This window comes from Gracilinanus agilis, chromosome 2 (assembly GCF_016433145.1).
Source record: "Gracilinanus agilis isolate LMUSP501 chromosome 2, AgileGrace, whole genome shotgun sequence".
NCBI classification, from domain to species: domain Eukaryota; kingdom Metazoa; phylum Chordata; class Mammalia; order Didelphimorphia; family Didelphidae; genus Gracilinanus; species Gracilinanus agilis.
The window spans coordinates 427,265,253-427,273,892 of NC_058131.1; the positions used below are offsets into that span (position 1 = coordinate 427,265,253).

Sequence of the window (8,640 nt, forward strand, 5' to 3'; positions counted from 1 at the left end):
ATAAATCATTAACTAATTTGATTTCTAAAAAGAAAGAGGAAAATTATACAGTCAGTATCAAAAATGAAAATTATTAATTCAAAACAAAAAGAAATAAAGGAAATATTAGAAATTACTTTGTCCATTTAAATGCCAATAAAACTGAATGCCAAATTAAATAGATGGATATTTTCAAAAATATAAAATACCAAGATAAACAGAGCAAGAAATAATGGAATTAAATGACCCAATCTCAGGAAAAGAAATTGAATGAGTCATAAATGAATACTTCTCCAAGCTACCCCCCCCAAAAAAGCCCTTGTGCCATATGGATTTACAAGTGAATTTTTGAAACTTTCAAAGAAAAATTAATTCTAATATTATATAAACTGTTTGAAAAAACAGGAAATGAAGGAATCTTAACAAATTCCTTTTAGGATACAAATAGGATCTTAATACCTAAACCAGGGAGAGTGAGAGAAAGAAAATTATAGAACAATATCCTTAATGAATACAAAAACATTAAATAAAATATTAGCAAAAGGGATTCCTGCAAGATGTGACAAAAATCATATGCTATGATCACATTGGCTAAGTGTCTGTTGAGAGAAATTTAAACTAGCAAATATTAGCTGAGTTTCCCACCCCCTCCAGAGAGACCAAGGGTAATGCCTTTTTCGCCCAGATATTGCCAGAGCTAGGTCTAGAGTCAAGAAGATCTGAGATCAGATATGGTCTCAGATACTATGGGCAAGTCAGTTAACCTCTTTTTGTCTCTGTTTCTTCATCTGTAAAATGGGGATAATAATAGTACCTACTTCCCAAGGTAGTTGTGAGGATCAAATGAGATTATAAATGTAAAGTGCTTAGCACAGTGCCTGGAACATTGCACACTATTTAAATGTTAGTCTTCATTATTTCTTTTTTAAACTCTGAACTTTCATCTTAGAATCAATACCAGGCATCAATTCCAAAGCAGAAGAAGAGAAAGGGCTAGGCAATTTTTGAGTGACTTGCCCAGAGTCACACAGCTAAGGAAGGGTCTGAGTTCTGAGAATCCAGGTCCTCCCAACTCCAGACTTGGCTCTCTATCCACTGTGCTACCTAACTGCCCCTATTATTATTTTTTTTTAAACCCTTGTACTTCTGTATATTGGCTCCAAGGCAGAAGAGTGGTAAGGGTAGACAATGGGGGTCAAGTGACTTGCCCAGGGTCACACAGCTGGGAAGTGTCTGAGGCCGGATTTGAACCTAGGACCTCCTGTCTCTAGGCCTGACTCTCACTCCACTGAGCTACCCAGCTGCCCCTCTATTATTATTTTTGATGATGATATATAGTAGAAAGAGAGCTGGCCTTGCAGCTGAAGGAAGACCTAGATTCTAGTCCTGTCTCTGACGTGCACTAAGAGGCTGGAACAAAATACAGACTCTTGGTCCTTGGCTATCATTTAACCTCTCAGGAAATGCTCTAAGACTATAAATGGCAGAGAAGGTGTTGATCTACATTGATCACTAGGGGCTCCCTATACAGATGGAATCACAAGTCTGACTGGGGAAAACTGAATTTCACATCATTCTGTCTGCTCCTCGAGTCAAGTCCCAAGGAGGCTCCTGATGAGACTACAGGAGATACGCTTACAGACCAATACTTTTGTCCAGTTCCAATTAGCAGGCATTTATTTCATCAGCTTGAGCAATAGTCTGGGACCCCAGGTTTAGAGATAGATGGGATCTTCAAAGTTCTATAACCCAACCCCTTGCTTGGCAATTGAGGAAACTGAGACGCAGAACTGAAGGTGATTTGGCTAAAGTTGCACAGGTAGTAATAAGTGACAAAACTAGAACCGGAACCCAAGTCCTCTGACTCCAAATCTTGCACTCTTTCTGCTTCATCAAGGTATCCCCAATAGGCTATAAAATATTACACTTAAAGGAATAATAAAATAACTACTTGTCCAAGAACTGTTTCTATCAGAACTCCATTGAAGAGGATGGGAGCAAGATTGACAATAATATCAATATCAATCATTCACATTTCTATAGCACTTTACAATTTGCAAAGTGCTTTCTTTACAGTAATTGTTATGAATAAATCAATGAAGAAGTTGCCTAAGGTTAGTATGAGAGAACAGCTAAAGAAGGAACTGTTGGAGTCTGATTGCAAATCAAAGTATTCCATCTTTCACTTTATTTCCCTTTTTGTTTTTTTGTTTTGTTTTGTTTTATTTTGTTATGTGCAATATGTGTTTTATGTCAGGGCATATGGAAATTTGTATTTTATGAAAACACTGGTATAACCTCAGACTATTTACAGTGTGGAGGTGGGAAGGAGGAGGAAAAGAATCTGAATCAGAAAATGTCAGAAAACAATTGTCAAAAATTGTTTCTACATGTAATTGGAAAAAAAAGGAAAAAAAGGGGAAAAAAGCTGAAGCTAAGGATCCTGGGTCTTAGTCCAGGGTTATACTGTCACAGTCATAACTGGGTCAACTGGTGATACAGGGGATGGTGTACTAGGCTTGGAACCAGGAATACCAGGATTCAAATCCTCCTGCAGGTACTTACTAGCTATGTGACCCTGGGCAAGTCACTGAATGCTTCCTAGCCTCAGTTTCCTTTCTTGTTTAATGGGGATAATAACAGCACCTATGTCATAGGATTATTCTGAAGATCAAATGAAATAAAATGTGTACAGCTAGGTTGCACAATGAATAGAATGCCAAACCTGGTATCAGGAAGACTAATCTTCCTGAGTTCAAATCTGGCCTCAGACACTTGCTGGCTGTATGAACCTTGGAAAGTCACTTAATCTTGTTTGCCTCCTCTATAAAATCTTGCTTTCTCATCTATAAAATTATCTGGAAAAAGAAGTGTAAACTACTGCAGTATCTTTGCCACAAGAACCTTAAATAGGGTCACAAAGAATAGGCCATATCTGAAAAATGACTGAACTGATCACGTATTTTGCTATCCTTAAAGTTCTTTGTAAATGCTAGGTGTTTTATGAGAGCAACATGTTTCTTTTAAAACAAATGTCTCACAGAGAACAATTTGGGACTATTCCCAAAGGGAGTCAAACCATGCATATTCTTTGTCCCAGCAATCCCATTAACTACGTCTGTATCCCAAAAACATGAAAAGAAGAAAATAAAAGATAAAAGGACCTATTTTTACAAAAATATTTACATCAGCTCTTTCTGTGGTGGCATAGAATTGGAAAGTGAGGGGATGCCCATCCACTGGAGAATGGCATATGATTATAATGGAATACTGTTGAGCTACCAGAAAAGGAGAAGGATGATTTCAGAAAAACCTGAAAAGACTTATATGAACTGATGCAGAGTTAAATGGGCAGAACCAGGAGAACATTGTGCATTGTGACAATAATATTGTTCAGTGAATGGCTGTGAATGACTTAGTTATTCTCAGAAATACAATGATATAAGACAATCCCAAAAGACCTAAGATTACATCTGCCTCTAGAGAAAGAAATGATGGAGTCTGAATCCAGATCAAAGCATCCTATATTTCACTTTTTTCCTTCATTTTTTGTTCAAATTTTCTTCCATAAAGGACTAATATGGACAAATTTTTACATGATTGCATATGTAAAATCTATATCAGATTGCTTACTTTCCCAATGCAGAGGCAAGGGAAGGAAAGGGAGAATTCAGAACTCATTAAAAACAAAAGAATGTTAATTGTTTTTACAAGTAATTAGGGAGTGACAAAATTTTAATACAAAAATATTTTTCCCAATTATATGTAACAATCATTTTCAACATACATTTTCCAAACTTCTAAGATCAAAACCATTTATAGTAAACAATTTGTTCTGGGCCATATGAAAAATAAAATTTTTAAAAACTAAAAAAAAAGAAAAAGAAACAGATCTCACAGTGATTCAATTGTGTTGGGCATATTCCCCTTTTAATCATAAAATCAAGAGTTCAGATTTGTAGCAATTCCTGAAACCAAAAACATAGAGATAACAAGATAGGGCTTGTAAAATAAAATTAGGCTCTTCCTCAACCAGGGTAAAGCTAGAGGACAGTAAGGATCTCTGACACTGCCTTATACTCTATTTCTATTCTATGATTACTGCAAATTTTCCTCTTAGTAAGTCTTTTTTTTTCAAGTAAATAAGTATTTATTGAGCAGTCTATGATGTGCCAAACACTGTGTTAAGCACTACAAATACAATGAAAAGCAGAAGTAGGTCCTTGCCTTCAAATGAGCTTAAAATCTAAAGGGAGAGAAAAGCATGCAAGTAACCATACAAAAAAGACATATAAAGGATAAATTGGGGGATAATCTCAGAGGGAAGGCACTAACATTAATTTTTTATGTTACTATCAAAGGAATATATTAAGGTTAAAAATCTAGAAAGACAACTAGCTTTAATTTACTCTAACCATATTATTTCACCAAAACCCTAAGGAAAAAAAACACAAAGTCATCAAATCCCTCCAAAAAGTCCTTTCCCATTACAGTTTAATATCTTTCTTCTCCCATTGATGCTGAGTTTCATCTTGTCACTTAGACCAGGATTCTGAAACTAATGGACTTTCTATATAGTCCAACCATGCATAAATCTGCAGCTAAACTGGAAGAGAGACCCTCTACTTGAATGTAAACATGCTTTCACTCATGTAAGCCAACCAACCACTACAATCACAAAAGGAGGATACTAAAAAAAAAAAAAGAGAAACCAGTACTAAGTAGCCTTGGAAAGAGTAATATTTTGCAGGGTGGAATTAACTGCCCAGATTATAACTATATTATAACTGCCCAGACTATAGGAACCCCCCCCCCAGGATCTAAGAATTGTGTCTGAGTATCACTAGCCTACTGATAATCACAGTCCTCTTCTGATTTGCTGAGGGTCAGCTGCATTTTCATGGACTAGCTTGGGAAATATTCCACGGTGTGGAGGTTATTAAGTAAGACTCATAGCAGTCTGTAGTTTCATGGGATAGGACTCACTAGTATTATTTCCAAAGGAAGCCCCCAAGTCACTGGCAGAATAAGAGTGCTAAAACATTTGGGGCCAACAGGAGCCCTCATCACCATTCTGGAACTGGTTATTTCAAGTCTGGTTGCTTCATTCTGGAAGGTTTCCAAAGGACTAACCATATAGTCCGAGTGAAATAAAAAGTAGAGGTTTATATTCTCCCCATTGATCCATAATGCTCCATTCTGAACCATACTGTTGCTTTTCTTTGACCACATGGTATCTTTCTGTCATCATCTCTTTGACATCATTTTCTGGTTCTGAAACCAGGTCTTGACCTGTTTATAAATAAGGTTCAAATTCTCAGTCACATTTCAGATCTACTGTGGGCTTAGGTAATTCTGTTCCACAAATCTACTGCTGAGTACATTCTGTTGATCCTGAGAACACTGTCCTCATCTTGGGGTTTTTTTTACTGGGCTCTAATCTTTTCCTTGATGGATCTTGGGCTTCTTCTGGGAGGAAATGTTATTTGAAGTAGGGCTAGTGGCAGAATCAAGAATATTTTGAATAAACACATCCATGGATGAAGAAGGAGCAGGAGAAATTGCTGTGCTTCGCTAGAGCTTTTCCAGACTTTGTCTTTGGCCATTAGAATAAGGGTTTAGGGAAGTAAATGGCTCTGGCTGGGATGTGGAGATCCAGGAGTAGGAAGGGTGACTGGCAGGACTGGCACTGCTGAGCATGAGAGCAAGAGCTCATGTTTTAGAGAAGATGCTGGAAGGAAGGGATCCTACCTGGAGAGTTGCAATAAGTCCGGGAGCTTCTGCGTCCCTTTCAAGACCATGATGGTTTCTGGGTGGCCACATGAAATTCAGAGCCTGGGGTGTCTGAGAAGGAAGAAAGAAGTATGATGTAATACAAAGAACACTGAACACAGAGTCAGTAGACATCATTCTAGGCCTGACCATATCACTTGTCTAAATTACATAATCATGTTATCTTGGATAAGAAACTTCACCTTTCTTATCCTCAGTCTCTTTATCTGTAAAATAGGGTTGATGGCACTTGCACCACCTTCAATTTCTTCTTCTGTATAATGAGAGAGGTTCTCTAACAGCTTGTTGGCTGCATATCAACTTGGAAAACTACATATTAACATTAGCTGTGTTCCATTGTTTTTTAATCATTTTGCTGAATATTTCCCAATTACATTTTCATCTAATTTGAGCAGCGCTCAGGAGTGTTACGGTCCTCATGTTTGACATCTTTGCTCTATGTAATCTCTGAGTTCTTTTCCAATTCTAAAAGGTGAGGAACCTTTCCTTCTACTTACTTTACTGAGTTGGCATAAGGTTAATTCTCTGAAACTGGGTTTTCTCATTTCACAGAAGCACAGAATAGTAGAGCTAGAAGGAAGGCAACAAGGAGAGAAGTATTCTTTTCTTTTTTCTTTTTTTCAAACTCTTACCTTCTGTGTTAGAATCCATACTAAGTATCAGTTCCAAGGCAGAAAAACAGTAAGGGCTAGGCAATGGGTAATAAGTGACTTGTCTAGGATGACTAGGAAATGTCTGAGGTCAGATTTGAATCCAGGATCTTCTGTCTTTAGGCCTAGCAAGCTATCCATTACACTACTTCACTGCCTCTGCAACAAGCATTTGTTGTTTACTATGTACCAGACACAATACTAAGTGCTAGAAATATGAATATAAACATCAGTCCCTGCCCTCAGCGAACATATAATCAAAGCGGGGAAGACCATAGAGGAAACAGAACTGAAAAGGGAAGGGAAGTTACTCACATAGGGCATGGAGATAAAGTTTGAAAAATCAGAATCACAGATGGCAGGGAAATGAAGACAATCTAGCCTAGGTCTCCCCAGGAGAAACTCATAAGTAGAAGAGTGCTAGCTTAGCAGAAGAATGCTCTAGGGCAGTGATGGTGAACTTAGAGGGGCTGGTGATGTGAGAAATGTCCTCAGGCACGTGTGGAGAGGAGGAGGGGAGCTGCCCATCCCACATCCCTCTGGCTTTCTAGTAACGAGCTCTAGCAAACTCTGGTCCAGCGCAATGGCATGCGTGCCCACAGAGAGGGCCATGGGTGCCCCTCTAGCATTCATGGCATAGGTTTTCCACCACAACTCTAGGGTAAGTCTGCAAATAAAACATGGCATTTGAAGTCCAGAAAGTCCAGACAGGAGAGAACAAGTTAAACACCTCTCATGCAATTGCCTATTTTACAGAGGAGGAGGCTGAGGTCCAGGGAAGATTTACCCAATAAATTAGTGGCCAAGTCTCCTAACTCAGTTCTGAGTTCTTTTTACCATGATACGTTGTGTGTTTGGGAAGAAGGGCTGTTTGGAGGGGAGGATAGGGGAAGGGCAAGAAGATTTGTTAATCTAGTAAAAAAATCTTTTAGTAAAAGATGGAGGATTATGGATGAAAATACTTTTTAAATGGGAAATTAATCTTGACTCTTTTAAAAAGAAGGTCTTTTCTTTCCAGGTATCTTTTCAGTTTCCCTTTCCTAAATGGAAACGGGCAGGCCATTAGAAAAAATGTAGGGGCAGCTAGTTAGCTCAGTGGATAGAGTACCAGGAAAGGAAGAAAGAAAGAAAGACTGTTTAAACTTAAGAAAGTGTTACTTTTGTTCAGTCATGTCTGACTCTTTGTGACTACATTTGGGGTTTTCTTGGTAAAGATACTAAAGTAGTTTGCCATTTCCTTCTCTGGCTCATTTTACAGATGAGGAAACTGAAGCAAACAGGGTTAAGTAACTTGCCTAAGGTCACACAGCTAGTCAGTGTCTGAGGCCAGATTTGAACTCAGGTCTTTTTGACTCCAGGCTTGGCACTCTATCCACTGTGTCATCTAGCTGTCTACCATCAATAATGTAGAATAAACTTAAAAGTGTGTGTGTATACATGTTTTTCTTTCAGAGAGGCAGCTTTTGAAGGACTGGGGTGAGGAAGAAGAATTAAATTTATTCTGTTTGTCTCCAGAGGTCTTCACAGCAGGATTGGGGGAGCTAGATGGCTCAGAAATTGAGAGTCAGACCTAGAGGCAAGAGATCCTGGGTTCAAATCTGGTCTCAGGCACTTCCTAGCTGTGTGACCCTGGGCAAGTCACTTAACCCCAATTGCCTACCTCTTGCCACTTTTCTGCTTTGGAACCAATACACAGTACTGATTCTAAGATGAAATCTATGTGTTTTAAAGGGGGGGGGTAGTAACCAAGAAAGTTTCAGAAAGAATTTGGGAGCTATCCCAAAGTGGACCATTGTCTCCTCACCAGAAGAGAATGTAAGACCCCTTGTTGGGAGTACTGAGAGAAGGTTTCAGTTGCTTACTAGTTGGACTATATGGCTGCTGAGATCCTTCCACCTCTGAAATTCTGGGATATTACAAACCCAGGGGAAATACTGAATTTGAATCTTGGATCTTTCATTTACTATCTATGTGATCTCAATCAAAGAAGGAATAAAGGAAACAAGCATTTATTTACAGAGTAGGTACTAAACACTTTACAAATTTTATGTCATTTGATTCATCAAAACAACCTGAAAAGATAGATTCTTTGATTATCATCCCCAATTTACAGGTGAAGAAATGGAGATTTAATGACTTTCCCAGAGTCATATAGCTAGTGTCTCAGCCAGATTTGAAATGAAGTAGTCCCGAGTTCAAATTTAGCCTCAGATACTTA

At 38.3% G+C, this 8,640-nt stretch overlaps 1 pseudogene; it reads right to left on the bottom strand.

The window, feature by feature from the left end:
- Window positions 1–4,755: 4,755 nt before the first annotated feature.
- LOC123233892 lies at window positions 4,756–5,695 on the bottom strand (annotated as a pseudogene).
- Window positions 5,696–8,640: the final 2,945 nt, after the last annotated feature.